The 20,289-nt window shown below is 39.7% G+C and overlaps 1 protein-coding gene and 1 long non-coding RNA gene across 6 annotated transcripts in view; both read left to right on the top strand.

Moving 5' to 3' along the window:
* ARMH3 (armadillo like helical domain containing 3) overlaps positions 1 to 20,289 on the top strand; it is a 183,590-nt gene that overhangs the window by 120,392 nt on the left and 42,909 nt on the right. The window lies entirely within an intron of this gene.
* On the top strand, positions 10,452 to 10,990 carry LOC140595722 (uncharacterized). The gene is made up of 2 exons (XR_011997556.1): positions 10,452 to 10,588; positions 10,826 to 10,990. It is a non-coding gene; the product is annotated as an uncharacterized lncRNA (long non-coding RNA).

Genomic DNA, 20,289 nt, shown 5'->3' with positions numbered 1-20,289 from the left:
TCTCCAAAAGAGAAATGGACTGAAAGGCAGAGTGGAAGAGTTCAGAACCAAGTCATAGGTGCAAGCCAGGGATAATAGAGCAAAAAGGTTTGGAGAGGAGGGTAAGAGTTAAAATCCAGAGGAAAATGCCTGGGCCAAATAGGATATCTACAACAGCTTTTCTCAAGTTGTGAGCACAGAGTGAAGTGTGAAAAGCATGACTTTCTCTGTACAGTTGAATAAGTATTGAACGTTTCATGGGATCCAGCATTGAAGGTCAGGCAGGTCAGTAAAGAGAAAACCACTTTGTTGTTGTTTTTTTTTTTTTTTAGTTGAATAACCTTTTTTTTTTTTTATTTTTTTTTTTAGAGAAAACCACTTTGATGCAGCCAGCAAATGCCTGGGACTTTGTCAGGTGCTTTAACTTATAGGAATTTGCTAGAAAAAAAAAAAAGAGAGAGAGAGAGAGAGAGTCCTTCAAGACTAGTACATGAAGGAGGGCAGCCCAGGTGGCTCAGTGGTTTAGCGCTGCCTTCAGCCCAGGGTGTGATCCTGGAGACCTGGGATTGAGTCCCACATCAGGCTCCCTGCATGGAGCCTGCTTCTCCCTCTGCCTGTGTCTCTGCCTCTCTCTCTCTCTCTCTCTCTCTCTCTCTGTGTGTGTGTGTGTGTCTCTCATGAATAAATAAAATCTTAAAAAAAAAAAAAGACTAGTACATAAAGGAAAAAAAAGTCAGAGATGGGAATATTAAAGGAAAGACTTAGAAGTGCCATGAACTTCATTGGCAAAGAAAAGCGCAGTTCTTCTAGTCTCAAATACAGCCAAGCAGAGAGGGTGGCTGAGAAGGAGAAGGTATGAAGATAGTTTCTTGTACCTTCTTAGCTAGTGTGTATCACTCTGTCTTTGAAATTTGAGGCCATTCAAAAAGTCAGCCTGTTGATATTCTTCAAACTGGTGAAGCTGTTGGGGCTGAGGGAAAATGGTCATTGTTTAAAGAAGGAAGGAAGGACTCAAGATTTGAGTTAAATTTCACTGCATTGATATGTGTACCCCCACCCCCACCCCCACCCCACCCCCCGCCTTTGCTTGTTCTGAGATCAACAGCTCTGTTTCTCCCTGTTGTCAGTTATTGAGAATCCTCTCTTTGAGTTTTGGTAATATCTGTGACCCATAATTGTCACTCCTAATGCTAAGTGTTTCCTTTCGTGAGTCATTTAGCCATTATTTATGGCTTTCACTAAACTGACCTAGATTTAGAACTCTTGTGGTTAAGACCTCCATGCCTATTGATGTGTACTTCAGCCCCATAACCCTTAGCTCTTTGGGCACTCATGGACTGTAATTTGATTTGAAAAGCTCGGTGTTCTTTTTCACTAGGAATCAGTGTTCTACTAAAGCTGACAATTCATTATCTCCTGGATAATTTTGAGTCAGGATAACAAATTAGAGTTTGGGATACATTACAGATGATAAATGTGACTTCCTTAAAGGGAAATCCATTTGTTTTGCTTAGTGTTTCTGTGATTAATTACTTGCCAGATTAAATTGCTCCATAAAAATGCATAGTATTTTATTTGATTGCTCTTCATGGTGATTAATTAGGCCATAATATTGCTTTGTATGTTAATTATGCTGACATTTTTTTTCTCTTCTCAAGTTTAATTAATACGGCATATATTTGAAGGATTGTTTTTGGGATGGGATACTTTCTTAGGTAGAACAAAGCCCTGTGTAGCTTTTAGGCTGATATTAGAGGGTAGTACCCTCAAAAGGTAATACCTTTTCTGTGTGCTTTCTCTTGATCCTTGTCTGTATCTGTGAATTGCTAAAAGTACACTAACTGCAAATGAGTCAGGAAAAGTTCTGTTTGGTTTTCCCGTAATTATTAAAGGTGAGATACTGAAGATTCTTGGCTCAATTGAAAAGTGTTAAGAATATAGAAGAGAAGCTACTGGTGCAAGATGTGCTATAAAACAAGTGTAAAACTAAATGGTAATGTGTGGGGGAAGAAAGAGTTTGTTTCTTAGGATGCTGCAGGGTGCCAGTAAGGAAATCAGGCATATTTAACATTTTTATTAATGATCTAGGGCCGATGTGAAAAAACAACAACAAAAACTGTCAATGAAGTTTGTAAGTGATACTGATTTGGAGATGTTTCCTGCACCCAGGAAGGCAGAGAAATTATATAGATGGAAGAGAAGCATCAGAGAAACAGCATCATAGCTATTCTGTTGGGAAAATGCATTATCTACTTTATAAAATTGCATACATAGAACCTGGCAGATGTTTTCAAAAGTGGATCATCCAGCAATCCATTCCTAGATACTTACCCAAGTGAAATGAAAACTTGGATTGAACAAATGTTTACAGTGGCTTTATCCATACATTCTTGAAAACTGGAAACAGCCCAAATGACCCTCAACTGAGGATTGAATAAACAAACTGCTATCCACCAATATAATGAAATACTACTTAGCAATAAAAAGGGAAGAACTACTGATGGATGAGACATGATGTATGGGTTCAATTGCATTATGCAATATGAAAGAAACTTGACTCAAAAGGATATATGTATAGCGGGGTGCCTGGCTGGGTCAGTTGGTGGAGCGTGGGACTCTTGATGACAGGGTTATAAATTTGAGCCCCACATTGGGTATAGAGATTACATAAAAATAAAATTGTAAAAAAAAAAAAAAGCTGCATAGTGTATGATACCATATATATGACTTTCTGGAAATGGCAAAATTGTAGGGACAGAATTCAGATCAGCAGGGGTTGGAAGGAGGGGCACAGAGGAATTTTTTGGGTGATGGAACTGTTCTGTATCTTGATTGCAGAGTTGATTACACGACTGTGTGCATTTTTCAAAACTTGTAGATTGTACATTAAAAAGGGTAAATTTTACTATATGTAAATTATACCTTAGTTTAAAAATTAGGAAAAATAGGTCTTCACAAGGAAGGATAGGAAATTCAACTTTTGACCATCATTACCATACTTTATATGTGGCAACTTTTTGAAAATAATTTGAGTAACAGGAGCTAGAATTGGAGGACTTGGATTTTCTTCATGTTGCCTCCAAATTCCAAGCATTTTCATTTATTTTTGAGTGGAAGCAGAGGGAGATTGGGTGTGGGTGGTTTTCCTTAGGTGTTAGTATTATGTAAACATGTATCCAGTATTTGGTAATATAATTGTTTTGAAAAGGAAATCACAGGTAAAGACCTCTTCGACTTTGCCGATAGCCATTAGACATAGATAAGAAGATCATTTCCCCAATTTTAAGGTTGTGTGGATTTAGTTTTAGTTTTTATTTACTTGTTCTATCTGGGCCCTCCCATTATTGAATTGGTGAAAGACTCAAATAGTGCTCAGAGATGTTTCTGTCCCGGAGCTAACCTCAGAGACAACTTCTACACCCCTCTACTTTTGGACTGGAACAGAAAGCTTTGTCATACTATGGGTTTTAAAAGGCAGGTTTGTACAATGTCAGGGACCTAGGTGAACCACAAGTGCTAAATCATTGCTGATAGTTGTGCCTTTTTTCTCCCTCTCCCCCATGTCTCCAGTGATCTGAACTGTGTGTATAATGCTTGCTTCTCATGTCCAACTTGGAACATCTCCTTGAATGCCAAACTATTCAGTATCTATCTATTCAGTATCTCTAAAAATAGACCAACGGGGGAAATTATGAAGTAGTAGAAATTATTGGTGGTAGTAGTATTGCATTCCTTATAGCAATAATATTCAGTATAGCTTTGTGGTTGCAGCTTAGTGTACTAACTCCTGAGTACCCCTGAGCAGATCGAGCAGATTACATTTAGCAAAATGCTGATTCCCTAAGTGACTTACTGAGCAAATGTCTCTGGGTCTTTCAGTGTTTTCAGCTGAATGATTTTCAGCACTGGGCCTGAAGGGGCTGCTATGGCCCCCAACCAAGACCCCATCTGTTAAAACCTTATATTGATTTGTACCCCTATTATAAAAAATCTATCCCTTCTTCTCCTCGTATGATAAATAATGCAGATATACTAGATGAAATCTATTATTGGAGCAGAACTCTAATCATTTTGCTCAGGGTTGAACGAAATTAATTTAATCAGAAATGGGATTTTTCTCAAATAGCCATCTATATCAAGTAGCTTATTGTTTTATTATTCTGGCTAAGCATGTTTATTAGTACTTACAGGGTGTAGCAGGTAGCAGTTAAAACACTGTAATTAACCTGGTTTAAAAAAAAAGGAAAACTTTTGATAGGGAAAGAAATTATAAGATGACGTACAGAATTTTTGACTGGATAAATAGGTGATAATGAACACTATGAGATAGGGGCACCTGGGTGGTTTAGTGGTTGAGTGTCTGCCTTTGGCTCAGATCATGATCCAGGGGTCCTGGGATTGAGGCCTGCATCAGGCTCCCCATGGTGAGCCTGCTTCTCCCTCTGCCTATGTCTCTGCCTCTCTCTATGCCTCTCTCATGAATAAATAAATAAAATCTTAAAAAAAAAGAAAAGAAAAAGAAGAAGCACCATGAGATAAAGGCTGTATCAGCAGTATATCATGTTTTTATTGTATTTTTATGCCCTGTCTGTCCAAAAGGGACTTGTGGAGTAATTTACTAACTGCAATGATAGACCTGTAGCACTTCATCTGGGTGGTAAATACAGGTTTATCTTGGCTAACTCCTAATTAGTCAGTGATTATTTACTATGTATTTCCTATGTATCAACTCTGTGCCCTTAGATCCTGACCTGCATTATATAGATAGTACCGCATGGCAAGACTTCATACGGTAAAATGCCATTGCAGTTAAGTCTTTAGAAGAACATCCAAAAAAAAAAAAAAAAAAAAGAAGAACATCCAAAGACCCAGGTACAGTCAGTTGTACCTGAGATAGAATATGACCAGGGTAGCTGTGCTCCCACTGTAGCTCCTTTGAAAAACTCCAAGAGATGACAGATTTCTACTTACCATCATTATTTACTTCCAGTGTTCCCTCTAAAGAGACTACATCGAGATCTAAACCAAACAGGAGTGTTGAGCACATTTACCTGCTGGAGTCTGGGACCCTTTGACTTTCTTTAGTCAGGATGAACATTCTTCTTCCTGTCTGATTTCTCAAACAAGGGCTTTCTCATGGAGCAAGGAAATCCCTTCCCCAGCCTCTTCCAGAGATAATTTGTACATGTAGAAGTATGTTTTGTTTTGGGATTTTTGTTTATAGTCATTTAAGAAATGCAAAATCTGACATCTAACCCTGATAAAAATTCTCAGGATACTAGGAATAGAAAAGAGCTTCCTTAAGCTAATAAAGAACATCTATGAAAAAATTACTGCCATCATACTTAATGGTGAGAGACTGACTGCTCTATCCCTAAGATTAGGAATAAAGGGGGAATGTCTACTCTTTCCACCTCTATTCACCATTGGCTGGAGATTCTATACAGTACCGTTAGGCAAGGAAAAGAAATATAAGGCATCTAGATAGGAAAGAAAGACATAAACTGTCTTGATTCTCAGACAACATGATTGTCCAAGTAGAAAACCTGATGGACTTTACAAAAAGCTGCTAGAATGAGTGAGTTTATCGAGGTTGTTTCCCCCTTGGTAGTAAATTCCAGAGATAAAGTTTAGTTCAGTTGTAATTTTCCCTGCTAGTGTCAGTAGCAATCCATCAAATATAGCATTAATTTATTCACTAAAGACTACACATTTTGAAGAGAATTTCAGCCTTTAGTGTTTTTAACTTACCGGGGCCCCATCATTATAGTGGTTTTTTATGTTGAAATATAGACCACAGGAGGAGCAAGTGGATCAGTAACAGGGGAAACATTGCAGCAAGGTCTAAACAGCATGGTCCAAGGGGTGCCTGGGTGGCTCAGTTAGTTAAGCATCTGCCTTTGGCTCAGGTCATGATCCCAGGGTCCTGGGATCGAGCCCCCAAGTCAGTCTCTCTGCTCAGCAGGGAGTCTACTTCTTCTCCCACTGCCCCCACCTGTGCGCCCTCTCCGTCTCAGATAAATAAAATCTTTAATTAAAAAAAACTGGCATGGTCCAATATAAGTATATTATAAGCCACATATAACTTTATTTTCCGACAGGTAAAATTAATCTTAATAATGTTATTTACCCAGTATTCCCCCAAGTTGTTGCAACAAATAATTAATACAAAAATTATTACTGAGATATTTTATGTTTTATATATTTTATGTTTTATATATTAAGCCTTTGAAATCAGGTGGATATTTTACACTTTAAGCAAGCACATTTCAAAAAAAAAAAAAGCAAGCACATTTCAATTCAGATGATATATTTTCATTGGAAATATTTTATCTATATTTAGATTTCATAGAATTTATAGTTGAAAAAGTAGAATCATATACCCAAGTTATACCTGAGATAGAATGTGACCAGAGTAGCTGTTCTCCTATAAGTTTTCCAATAACTAAATTGAGTACCTAAAAATCATGTCATTTTTTTTCATGTCATTTTTTAATTAAAAAATAATAATAAAAATAAAAATCCTGTCCCTTTAACATTTGCATCCACATTGATAAAACTGGTTCCTTTTTTATAGAACTTATTTGACTTCAAAGCTACATCTGTCCAGATTAAGGAAGTTTGTTAACATCAAATTCAAAGAGATATGGCATAAATAGTTACAGCAGTTCTAAATTTATCAATATCAAAAAAGCATTTTCAAAAATTTTTTCTTGTAGTTTTTGCCACTGGTTAGTGCTGTCAGTTAAAATTAAAATTAGAATCTCGTCCATATTGATTCACGTTAGAAAAATGTGTTGGGGCACCTGGGTGGCTCAGTCAGTTAAGCATCTGATTTTTTTTTTAAGATTTTATTTATTTATTCATGAGAGACATGGAGAGAAAGAGAGAGGCAGAGAGAGACACAGGCAGAGACTCCAGCACAATGATGTCTTTTGCTCCCTGCATGGAGCCTGATGTGGGACTGATCCCAGGTCTCTGGAATCTGCCCCTGGGCTGAAGGCGGTGCTAAACCACTGAGCCACCCAGGCTGCCCAAGCATCTGATTTGGCTCAGGTTGTGATCTCGGGGTCCTGGAATCAAGCCCCCAGGGGGGCTACCTACCTGGTGGGAAGTCTGTCCTCACCCTCTCCTGCTTCCCCTCCCTATTCATGCTCTCTCCATTCTCGCTCTCAAGTAAATAAAATCTTTTTAAAAATGAGTTATTGATCTTATGAAAAATTTCTATTTTAACATAAATACCTGGCCAGATAGGTCACAAAATAAGCTTTTCCTTTTCTTGGAGCTTCAAATTCAATTCATTAATTTAAAATTTTAAAAAAGCTTTTAATTATTGAATAGTTGGCAAGCATTCTTTTGTTTCAAAAAGATTTTGAGTTGAAAACAACAGTATAGTAAATCTTTTTTGTAAACCATCACCTAAACCAATGAGGATTAGCAAAGAATTCACAATGATTACATTCATTGTCATTAAATTCTCTCAGCTGTTTCACAAACTGGCAATGTTCATAGCTTTTGCAGGTATATACTAAATGATTTTAGCAGCTATATTCATGACATTTATAGAATCTGCTTCAGAAAAGTATGCACAAATATTTTTCATTTGTACCATACAGTGGAATGAGCAAAGGGGAAATTTCAGTTTTGTTTTAAAAAGACAGGGGCGGGACACCTGGGTGGCTCCCCACAGGGAGCCCGCTTCTCCTTCTGCCTGTGTCTCTGCCTCTGTCTCTCTCTGTTCTCTCTGTTATGCCCAAGATTGCAAATCCAAGAAACCAGCAAGGAGCCGACACTGATGCAAACACACGAGGGTTTATTTACAAGCTCGAGCTTGGGTCCAAGTGTACCCGACACAGCAGAGCAGGGACTTGGACCCCGAGACTAAGAGGCGTAGCAGCTTTATAGGGGCCAGTGGCCAATGGGATACACAGAAAGTTGCATGGTCATGTTGGTCCACACGCAGGTGGCCAGTTGAATTACATCTTACCCTATAGTATCCATTTGAGCTGGCCTATTACTTTGGTCAGAATTGGCGGACAGTTTTGGCGGGCACAAAGCAGGGTCACATTGTTATGAGCCGATTTCCGATTAAGGTGTGCCCAGCGGCTGGACTAGGGTGGGGCAGCGCCTTAAGCAATGAGCAGGTTATGTGGGGGTCATACAGGAGGTGGCAGGTGTAGCACAAAATGGAGTTAGTCCTGCTCTGCTTGTCCAGGGGTAGGGGATTTTTGTTAAATTTCCTGGGTCCCACACTCTCATAAATAAATAAATAAAATCTTTTTTAAAAAATGAAAAATAAAAAAACAGGGGCACCTGGGTGGCTTGGTTAAGCATCTGACTTTGGCTCAGGTTGTGATCTCAGGGTCCTGGGATTGAGCCCTTCGTTGGGCTCCCTCGTCAGTGGAGAGTCTGCTTATCTCTCTACTCCTTCCCCTGTTCATGTGCATGTGCTATCTCTCAAATAAATAAATAAAATCTTAAAAAAAATAAAATGACGGTAAGTTCTGGAATTTTGACCTATATATAGCAGGAGCACCATACATGTGATGGAATTTTTTTTAATCTAGTCACATTTGGGGTGCCTGGCTAGTTCAGTCGGTAGAGCATGCAACTCTTGACCTTGGGGTTGTAGATTCAAGCCTCATATTGGGTATAGAGATTACTTAAAAACTTTTTTAGGGGTGCCTGGATGGCTCGGGTTGAGCATCTGCCTTTGGCTTCAGGGTGTGATCCCGGGATCTAGGATCGAGTCCCACATTGGGCTCCCTGAATGGAGCCTGCTTCTCTCTCTGTATGTGTCTCTGCCTCTCTCTTTGTGTATTACATGAACAAATAATACTTAAAAAATTTTTAAAAATTTAGTCAAATTCTTCATTGACAATCGGAGAAGGACGAACATTATATGGTTTCATTCATACAGGGAATATAAAAAACAGTGAAAGGAATTATAGGGGAAAGGAGAAAAAATGAGTGGGAAATATCAGAGAGGGTGACAAAACATGAGAGACTTCTAACTCTGAGAAACGAACAACGGTAGTGGAAGGGGAGGTGGGCAGGGGGATGCTGGGTGACGGGCACTGAGGGGGGCACTTGACGGGATGAGCACTGGGTGTTATACTATATGTTGGCAAATCGAAATCCAGTAAAAATTACACAAAAATAAATAAATCTTATAAAAATAAAAAAATTCTTCATTGACAGATGTCAAAGATTAGAAAATATTTATCCCAGGGCGCCTGAGTGGCTCAGTCTGTTAAGTGTCCAACTCTTGATTTTTGCTCAGGTCATGATCTCAGGATTGTGAGATCTAGCCCCATGTTAGGCTCTTCACTGGATGTGGAGCCTGCTTGCGATTCTCCTTCCCTCCCCCTCTGCCCTTCCCCTCTTCACCCATCCTTCTCTCAAAAAAAAAAAAAAAAAAATCTGTACCATGAGTTCAGGTTTTTGGGCTGCAGATTGACTAAATTTCTTTATGTATTTGGATGTTCTTCGACACAAAGTGTGTCCAAAGTATTATTGTGTTAATTGAGCAGTATCATCCAGATCTAAAGAAAAGTACTTGTAATTTTTTTTAGTACTTATAATTTAAAACATTTTGAATCAGTTGATACTTGATATCATTAGAAATGTCTTAACCCTGCAGGCACATTGTGGTTTTATTGAAGATCTTTCACTTTTTTAAATTGTTTTTTTGTCTTTTCCTCATAATTTTCTGATAAAACATAGTACATAGCTGAATTAATTTTATTTAAGATTTTATTTATGTGTTTGAGAGAGATTGAGAGAGAGCACATTAGGGTGGATGGATAGAAGGAGAAGCAGACTTCCCGCTGAGCAGGAGCCCAATATGGGACTCAATCCCAGGACTCTGAGATCATGGCCTGAGCCGAAGGCAGAAGCTTGACTGACTGGGCCACTCAGGAGCCCCCATGGCTGGTTTCTTTTACCATATCTCCATCTAAAAAATGGTATAGTGATCAAAGATAACAGGCTCAGTTCATGTTAGAAATTATTAAAATTTTCTGTTGGATATTTATTTATTTATTTATTTATTTATTTTATGATAGTCACACAGAGAGAGAGAGAGGCAGAGACAAAGGCAGAGGGAGAAGCAGGCTCCATGCACCGGGAGCCCGACGTGGGATTCGATCCCGGGTCTCCAGGATCACGCCCTGGGCCAAAGGCAGGAACTAAACCGCTGCGCCACCCAGGGATCCCCTCTGTTGGACATTTAATTCCAATTTTAGACAACCTATTTTGCTGATTAATTTTTTTAAAGATTTTATTTTATTTATTTATTTTAAGTAGGTTCCATACCCAGCGTGGAGCCCAAAGCAGGGCTTGAACCCGTGACCCTGAGATCAAGACTTGGGCTGAGATCAAGAGTTGTACACTTAACTGACTAAGCTATTCAGGTGCCCCTAAGATTTTATTTATTTTATTTTTTAAAGATTTTATTCATTTATTCACAGAGACAGAGAGAGAGAGAGAGAGAGAGGAGAGAGAGAGAATGAAGCAGAGACACAGGCAGAGGGAGAAGCAGGCCCCATGCAGGGAGCCTGATGTGGGATTCAATCCTGGATCTCCTGGATCATGCCTTGGACTGAAGGTGATGCTAAACTACTGAGCCACTCGGGCTGTCCCTAAGATTTTATTTCTAAGTAATCTTTCCACTCCACATGGGGCTCAAACCTACAACCCTGAGATCAAGAGTTGCATGCTTTTCTGACTGAGCCAGCCAGGTGCCTCTGTTGATTCATTTTTAATGTTTTAACGTTAAGAAGAAGTTTCTGGGGTACCTGGGTGGCTCAGTCAGTTAAACATCCAACTCTTGGTTTTGGCTCAGGTCCTGATCTTATGGGTCATGAGATCCAACTCCAAAATGGGCTCTGCACGCAGCAAGGAGTTTGGTTGAAGATTCTCACCCACTACCTTTCCCCCCACTCACATGCTCATGCATTTGCATGCTGTCTCTGTCTATCAAATAAATAAATCTTAAAAAAAAAAAAAATTTCTTACTTTGTGTAATTTTGCCAACATTTCTTAATAGTGTTTTCCTTTATTATCTTGAAAAGTTTTTTACACAACAAACAGTTTTTTTTTTGTTTGTTTGTTTAAGATTTTATTTATTTATTCATGAGAGACACAGAAAGAGAGGCAAAGACACAGGCAGAGGGAGGAGAAGCAGGCTCCATGCAAGGAGCCTGATGCAGGACTCAATCCTGGGAATCCGGGATCACGCCCTGAGCCAAAGGCAGACACTCAACCACTGAGCCACCCAGGCATCCCACAAACAGATTTTTCATTTTGCCTTGCTAAAGCAAATTGTAGTTGCCATTCATCCTGAAATTGACAGTATACCTTTTTCTAGTCTTTTTTTTTTTTATTGTTCCAACATAGTACTATCATCTGCATCTACTCTCAATTCTGCATTAGTATATGCCTTCATTTTATTTTATTTTTTTTAATTATTTATTTATTTATTTATTTTTATTTTTTTATTTTAATTTTTAATTTTTATTTATTTATTTTAGGATAGTCACAGAGAGAGAGAGAGAGAGAGAGAGAGAGAGAGAGGCAGAGACAAAGGCAGAGGGAGAAGCAGGCTCCATGCACCGGGAGCCTGATGTGGGATTCGATCCCGGGTCTCCAGGATCGCGCCCTGGGCCAAAGGCAGGCGCCAAACCGCTGCGCCACCCAGGGATCCCTATGCCTTCATTTTAAACTTAAAAAACTGTTCCCATTTACTTTTAAAAACTAGAAACATAGGGGCACCTGGGTAGCTCAGTGGTTGAGTATCTGCCTTTGGCTCAGGTCATGATCAAGGAGTCCTGGGATCGAGGCTCGCATCACGCTTCCCACAGGGAGCCTGCTTCTCCCTCTGCCTATGTCTCTGCCTCTCTCTGTGTCTCTCATGAATAAATAAGTAAAATCTTAAAAAACACCCTAGAAATATATTTATAATTTAAAAAATAAATATTTTACTCTAATTACCAGTTCTGATTTTATGGTATCCTGCAACTCAATGGTTTTCAACTGATATGATTTTGTCTTCCAGGGGATATTTGGTATGTTTCAGTATTCACAACTTGGGAGGTGGGGGAGTGCTACTGGCATCTAGGTAGGTAGAGATGCTGCTAAACTTTCTACATTGCTCAGGACAGCCACCCATAACAAATTATCCAGCCCCAAAATATGAGTAGTGCTAAGGTTAAGAAACCCTGCTAGTTTATGCTGTCTGCATAAAATATATTTTTTTAAGATTTTATTTATTTATTCATGAGAGACACAGAGAGAGAGAGGCAGAGACAGAGGCAGAGGGAGAAGCAGGCTCCATGCAGGGAGCCCGATGAGGGACTCGATCCCAGGACTCCAGGATCACACTCTGGACTAAAAGCAGGTGCTAAACCGCTGAGCATTCAGGGATCCCCATGTCTGCATAAAATATTAAATAAATACATTACATTATTAAATCCATGCATAGTAAGTTATTTGAACTGAATCCATTAACATCAACTAGATTGGTAATGCATTATTACTAATACTAGAAACAGTGCACATGCCTGACATGCACTGTAATAACAGCAATAATATTTTATATAATGCAGTGATTAAAGTGAAATGTAGTCCTTCCTAAACAAAGCTGTATTTAATGGAATATTTTACGCTGCTTTAGTTTTTTTCATTTAAATTAATTACAATAAAAATTCAGTTCCTCAGTTGCACTAACCACATTTCAAGTGCTAACTAGCCACATATAAATCTTCTAGAACTATTCTAGACATCATGGGTTGACTAACACCCATCCTCACACTGTAGGGCAGGGTGTGGGGATGGTTGACTCTTTATTCATCTTAGTGTTTGAAATGGGGCATTTTAACTTGGTTTCTGTAGTTAATCTATACATACTCTATTTTCTTTTTAAAAATAGACTAACCAGGGGTATCTGGATGGCTCAGTCTGTTGAGCATCCAACTCTTGATTTTGGCTCAGGTCATGATCTTTGGGTTGTGGATAGAGCCCCATGGCAGGCTTGGCACTCCTTGGGGAGTCTGCTTGAGATTCTTTCTCCCTTTCCCTCTGCCCCCTTTCCTGTGTGTACACACTCTTTCTCTCTTTTCTCTCTCTCTCAAATCAATTAATCTTTTAAAAGAGAGAGAGACCAACACATTGTTTTATTACAATATAACTCCAGGTTTTTAACCCTGCATTTTCCAAGATCAGGCCTGACACTGGTTGTATAATAGATTGCCAACTGTTCCTGTATCCTTTGGATGCAACTGCAGGTTCACAGCTATTATCCCATTTTCTGAGCTTCTATTCACACTTTGTTGAAATTAGGCAGAGACTGGACAAGTATTCATCATAACTTCTCAGTAAATACTTCCTTCTTGCTTAAAAAGCACTTTTCCATAGATCTGGAAGAGCAAGGAGTTCAAAACAGCAAATTATAGAAAAATCTCAAGTGTATCTGAGTAGAATACACTCAAAAGAGCTAAGGGGTTTTTTTCTATGTCAAACAGGATGTCAGATTGTCTTCCCTTTAGTAACAACATTTAAAGCACAGCTTGGTAGCTCTTTGAGGTCTAGTGTTATGAAGCTGTCTTCTTTCATCCCTCCTTGCTCCACCTTAGGCTGAAAGTTTTAGTCTAGACAGGTGGAAAGTCAGATATAGAATTAATTTAAGGGAAGGATATCTACCTTGTTTCTTGGGACATATAACTGACTTTTTTTCCTACCCAGAGGTTTCACAAGTGTCTCAAACTTGTCATTCCAAAGAATATGCCTTATTGCCTTCCCTCCACAATTTAAGAATGGTCACCTATGTTTGCCATCTCAGTTAATGATACCATTATCAGTTCAGTTGCTTAACATAAAAATCTTAAATTTGCTTTAGAGTCTTCCCTGTCCTTAACCCAATCAGTCAGAAGGTTCTTTCACCTTTACCTCCTAAATATTTCTCAAGTAGATTCTTCTCCATTTATACAATCACCATATTAGTTTAAGACTTCATAACATCTCACATCACAAGAGCCTCCTAACTCCTCTCTGCTTCTTCTAGTCTTCCCCCGTAGCAGCCACTTTTCAGTTTGTTCTGTCACTAAAGTTGAATTTCAGAAGCTCAGGTCTTTACACTGCTCTTGAGAGTTTATGTCAGTACCATTACTTTGAGGGCGGTTTGGCAATATCTAGTAAAGTCCAAGTTATCCAAACCTCATGACACTGTAATTTCATTCTTAGATATATTTCCTTGAGAAACTTGCCCAAATGATCACAAATTCTTATTTATATAAGAACACTTATTAGGTATTTTTTTTTAAAGATTTTATTTATATTAGAGAGCAGGAGCGGGGGGTGAGGGGAGAGGCAGAGGAAGAGGGATAAACAGATTCCCCACTGAGCAGGGAGCCTAACATGGGGCTCAATCCAAGGACCCCAGGATCATGACCTGAACTGAAGGCAGATGCTGAGCCCACTGAGCCACCCAGGTGCCCCAAATCACCACATCTTAAATCTTGTGTGATTCCCTGTCATTGATAGGATAATGTCTAAACTTCTTCACATGACACCTTGACCCTAGCCTACCTTTGTAACCTTATTTACTATCACTGTCCATTTATCCTAAGATCTGGCCAAATTAGACTTAGCCACAGAGTCTCAAATTTCATACCTGGGATGTTTTCCCATTCTTCTTTTAACCTAACAAAATCCTACTTATGCTTCAAAATCTACTCCAGATGGGGGCAGCCCCAGTGGCGCAGCGGTTTAGCGCTGCCTGCAGCCAGGTTGTGATCCTGGAGACTGGGGATCGAGTCCCACATCAGGCTTCTTGCATGGAGCCTGCTTCTCCCTCTGCCTGTGTCTCTGCCTCTCTCTCTCTCTCTCTCTCTCTCTATCTGTGTGTGTCTCTCATGAATAAATAAATAAAATCTTTAAAAAAAAAATCTACTCCAAATGTCGCCTTCCTTGAAAGCTTCCTGGATTCTTTGAGGCCAAATGATTCACACCAGCATTGCCATAGGACTTTGTACATTTCTCTTAGAGCACTTATCACATGGGTATGGCTGTTTGTATATATGTCCATCACTAGATGGTGAGCTCCTAAGATAGAAACCATGCTTTCTTTTACTTCTGTAATCTCTGCCCCTAGCAAAGTGCAGTATGGTACAATAAATGTTGGTTGAATGAATAAATGGATGGCTGGAATAAATGGTTTCATCTTCTAAGGCCTTATTGTCTCCCAGAATTATCAACTGACCTAAGGGTCCTAAGCTGGGGAAGTGGATATTGAGATGCCTAAGAAGTGCTTGTAGAGCTCTCCCTCTGTACTCCCCAGTTATGTCTGTGGAACTCAGATCTTAACAGACAACAGGAAAGACAGTCTTAGCAGCTCCTGAACTAACCCAGTATAGCCAGGAAGTATACTTGGAATTACCAGAATGACAGACCCCTTTCTTAATGATGAACTGAATTGTTTATCCCAACACAGTAGAATTTACTGACTTCTAGTTCCCTCCAGGGTAACAAGAATATAGCCAAAAGATTTTAATTATATGAAATGGGGCTTTGAGACCACTAAAGCCACTTTGAAATGAATTATTGATAATATTATGCATTGTTTTTTTCTTCCCTTTTAAGTAACAAGTCAAAGCAATTAATGCTATTTTTATGTTTCAGATTCACTGAATTTTACAGATGATTTTCAGAATGCCTTAAAAAATCCTCTTATTGGCTGAGTGATAGGCTCTGTTCTTTATATAAGTTAGAGGCCCTGCTGAAGGAATCTGTGTGTCCTGATGCTGTTTCACATGCTCCCATTCTAGATGTTTGGATGCCTTACTGCCCTTGACAGTAAGGTATTTTTTCTGGCTCTTCATGAGGTTAAAAGTTCTCTTGTGTGTTTCTTACAGAGGACCTTCCCAAATGTATATTATTGTTTAAGAAGCTAAAAGACAACTAAGGAAGCAGTTATAATTAACAGGCAGCTGCAAAAGAAGAGCCATTTATTTATTAGTCTCTTCAGTATGGTTTGGTGGAGATCAGAGAATAGAGGCTTCAGTGTGACTCTAAGTGAAGCAGCTGCCTCACCAGCTGGAGACTGACACTGTAGAGGGTGGGCACACACAGCTGAGATCTATTCACTCCCATGTGAGACTGAAAGCCCTGCCTTCAACTTAGCTGCTTTGTGATTACACTTAGTTTAGCAGAGAGGAGCTCCAGAACCTGCCATAGCCCATCCCCATGAGCATCTTTGAGTTAGCACTGAGCAAAAAAGACCCCAGCAGGCAAAGGTCTCATGGCTTTCACAAAAGGATCCTGCCGGAAAAGATTTAAAACAAGACTGGGAAGGGAAACTCTAACTTTTCTCTTTGGTTTACTGGAGAAATTTGCTGTTTTTTGAATGCATGAACCTAATTTAACTTACCTAGTAAGGTTTCTGTAGTCTAATTTAGTAAAAATTAGATTTTAGTCTCCATCCATTTAAGCAAAGGTACCAGGACCGTCTCACCTTATAAATTAATATTTCAAAATTCCATTCACACCATTTCCTTCAGGATGCCTTTCCTAAGCTCCTAGGTTGGGCAAAATATCCCTCCTCAGTGGTCCTATGAGACCTTTTGTCTGCTCTTTGTCTGTCTAGCCCTTACCACATCTTAATGAAAGTGTCTGTGGTATTTGTCTTTCTACTAGCCTGTAAATTCCTTGCTATCTCCGGTCAGATTTCATTCACCTCCCTCACTGCCTGCACGCAGTAGGTATTCAAATCTTTTCATACAAACTGAACTATTGAGTCACAGGGTCTGCCAGCCAACTCTTAGCTTCAGATACCTTAATCCTTTTTTCTAGGGACAAAGTGTTCTTTCACTGTGTGGTAAAGCAAGTCAATTTGACGAATACTGGAGGGGGAGAAAAGAGAGAAGTTCTCTTTCTAAAATGGTGCATATAGGATAAAGTTCTGTAATTGCTTTTCAAACTAAATTCTTCTGGTAGCATCACCTTTTCAGGAGGGGAAAATCTTTTAGCTATTTCTGGTATATTGGAAAGAAAACAGCTAATAACTTCTTTGTGAACATAAAACAATTATACCCAGCCTCCCGGAGAGACAATCTGCCAGAGCCAACCGCCTCACCCTCTCCATGTGGGCTTCATTTTCTTACTCCGGAATTTTATAGACTCTCCCCCAAAGGCCGTCAACTCATTGCACGATTATGATGAATGTTTGGAGCTGGCTCTCACCCTGGCTCTTACTGCTTTACTAGCTATTACTGGAGGTGCTGTCAGAGAATCAGGCCCCAAATTTATCCTCACATTAAGTCCTCTCCTGGGCAGCGCTGCTTGGGTCTGTGTAGTAGTCCTCTAGTCTCCCCTGCTTCTCCTACCTCCCACTGCCTTTGAATGTAAGGAAGCTGCAGGCCATGTTGCAAACAAAGGGCTGTGGTAAAAGTAAGATTGCAAATCACTTTTTACCACAGCTCTTTGTTTACTTCTGTTCTGGGCCTATAGAGAAGCTCAGACCTAGGAGTGCCTGCTCAACTGTATGTTTTTTTTTTCTTTTTTAAGATCTTATTTATTTATTCACGAGAGACACACAGAGAGGCAGAGACACAGGCAGAGGGAGAAGCAGGCTCCAACCAGGGAGCCCGATGTGGGACTCAATCCCAGGACTCCAGGATCACAACCTGAGCCGAAGGCAGACGCCTAACCACTGAGCCACCCAGGCATCCCTCAAGTGTGTGTTTTGAGACCTCTGTTTCTGCCCCAGCCCGTGCCATCTTGTTTCCTCAGTTGGCTGGTCCTGTCTGTTTCCCAGAAATGCCTTTCAGACCTCCTCTCTAAGGAGTTAGAGATTTATTGATTTCTGAACAAGGGGCCTTATCTACTTAGCTGTCTGTTTTTATCCACTTGTCTGAGTGATAGACACATGGCCTTTGATGAGTTTTGAAAATGTTATATGATTTTTTTTGTTTTTTGTTTTGTTTTGTTTTGGTTTTTGTTGTTGTTGTTGTTATGTTATATGATTTTTGAATTTGTCCTCAAAGGTACTCTTAAAGCCTTCTTCCTGTGAGGTTTCTGTCTGATAGAAGCTGCCTGGGTCTCTGACACAGGAGGCTGCACTTCAGTCAGTTGGGGGCTTTTCTTTTGACTTGCATACTTATTTGCACAAAGAAATAGGGCCAAATGGTGCACCAGGTGCTGTTTGTAAATCTTAGGATAATTGATAAATACTCATTTCCTCTAGCAAACGGTGAGTTTTGTTCAATAATAGATACTGACAGGGTTGTTGAGAAAATCTGGCTCTTCCCCTTTGCTGTTAACTCATGAATAAAGCTGATATTAAGGCTGCCATTAACATTGCAAAAGCAATATTCATCAGTAGCATTCCTTTTCCTGTGGAGAAAATATTTTGCAAGATATTTTAACTTTTTCCCTTTTCAGTGAGGGAGATACTTTCAACCTCACTTAAGCAGAATGGTTCAATACTTTGAGCAGCTTGTTTATTCTTCCCTTACTTCTCAACTTACTAAACTATCTCATTCTCCTTATCTTACTAACCGGACTGCTACCCAGCTCCCCAAAATTTCACCTACACCTATCTCTCTTTCAGGGCTCCCTCCTCAAGCCACCTGCTCCCACTATTTGCACCTAGGCTCTTTAGAGGAACCACTTGTACTAGGGCCTTTCTGAAGGCAACAGAAGCACTGCCAGAGCCAGTGAAAGCAGCCTGCTTTTTCAGAGCTGAGGGAAGGGTGAACGAAGCTCTCCGTCACAGTGGACAGGCAAACAGACAGGGCCGCGTCACACCGCATCTCAGCGGTTAGCACCTGCAGGCTCAGAGCTGACAGTGCACTGTAATAAGATTCATCTCTGTTCACTTAACTGATGTGGGCTTTATGGTAAATGTTCACTTGCTTAATTACTTTGGCAGACTCGCTGATTGCCTTTCCTGAGGAGTTCTAAAAGGTCCCCCTGGGATGGAACATAAACCTCTTTCCATGTCTTTTAATTTCATTCTTTACTTGGAGCACTTGAAAACTGGTATGTGATCCATATGGCCACCATTCCCTCTCTCCTGTGTATGAACATCAGGACTGCTTCTTACTAGTATGGTGTCCATATGGCCCACATGGGACCACTCAGAAATCTTGACAGTCTTCTTTCTCCTTTGTCCAATTGAGATTCCTCAGCCCTCCTTCCCCACCACTGAGGCATATGCACAGCTCTCCTAACTTAGTTAGGGATCCATGTGCCTCTTTTTCTCTAACTAGTATGGGATCCACAGAAAGTGTCCCTCTCTCTTCAGTTTAGCAGCATGTGATCCACTAAAACAATTTCCCTCTGCTTTTGATGTAATAGGTAAAGAAACCTAAGTTAGTCAATTGCTGACTTTTTTTATTGGGGCACCCAGCTGGCTGAGTTGGTGGAGCATGTGACTCTTTATCTTGGGTCATGAGTTCAAGTACCACGTTGTGTGTAGAGATTACTTAAAAATAAAATCTAAAAAAAAAAAAAAAAAAGGTTAAATATCTTATAATAAGCTGATTAATTGGGCTAATGGGAATGATGTGTAATTAAAATATTTCAGTGTTTTGGCTCATGCCAGGTTTTTAAAAGTTCTTGAGTCACATTCAAGGGATTGGAACTTTCGCCATTAATTAAAATTAGTTCACCGTTAATTAAAATTAGATCATTTCTTGGGGTTTTTAACTGATCCCCACTGCCTTAGAAACCCTCCCAGTCTGGGTGACGGGCACTGAAGGGGGCACTTGATGGGATGAGCACTGGGTATTATTCTATATGTTGGCACATTGAACACCAATAAAAAATAAATTTATTAAAAAAAAAGAAACCCTCCCAGATATATATTAGGATTTTCTTATGTCCTGAAATGAGACAGAAAATTTAATAGACCCTTTCACATGACTTATTTTGTTCCTTTATAGTTGCTAGATGTTTCTGAGCGTGTAGAGGGGCCTTACCTCTGGAGATAGGAAATCCAGGGCTAACGTAATTGTAAAGGCTATCAAGGTCTGTATTCTGTATCCCCAGGAACTCTGCCAGCAACTCCTGGCTTGCAACTAGAGATGGTGCAAGAGAATCTGAAGCACAGAGCAATGGGATCTGGAGTAGAGATTGGCTAATCTTGTAGGTGTTTTCTTCCTAGGAAAGTTTTGGAGCCTCTGTTCATTTATTAAGGGAAAAGTTTAATAAACAGTAGACATTCCTAAGGGGAATGGATTAAGTGATGTCTTTTATGGAAATGTAGATGGTCCATTTTACTCCAGTGGTTCGTTCTTCTCCATTTACATT

Source organism: Vulpes vulpes, chromosome 15, assembly GCF_048418805.1.
Source record: "Vulpes vulpes isolate BD-2025 chromosome 15, VulVul3, whole genome shotgun sequence".
Classification (NCBI taxonomy): Eukaryota; Metazoa; Chordata; class Mammalia; order Carnivora; family Canidae; genus Vulpes; species Vulpes vulpes.
Note: the sequence above shows the minus strand (reverse complement) of the source record. Positions and strands in the feature narration are given on the sequence as shown.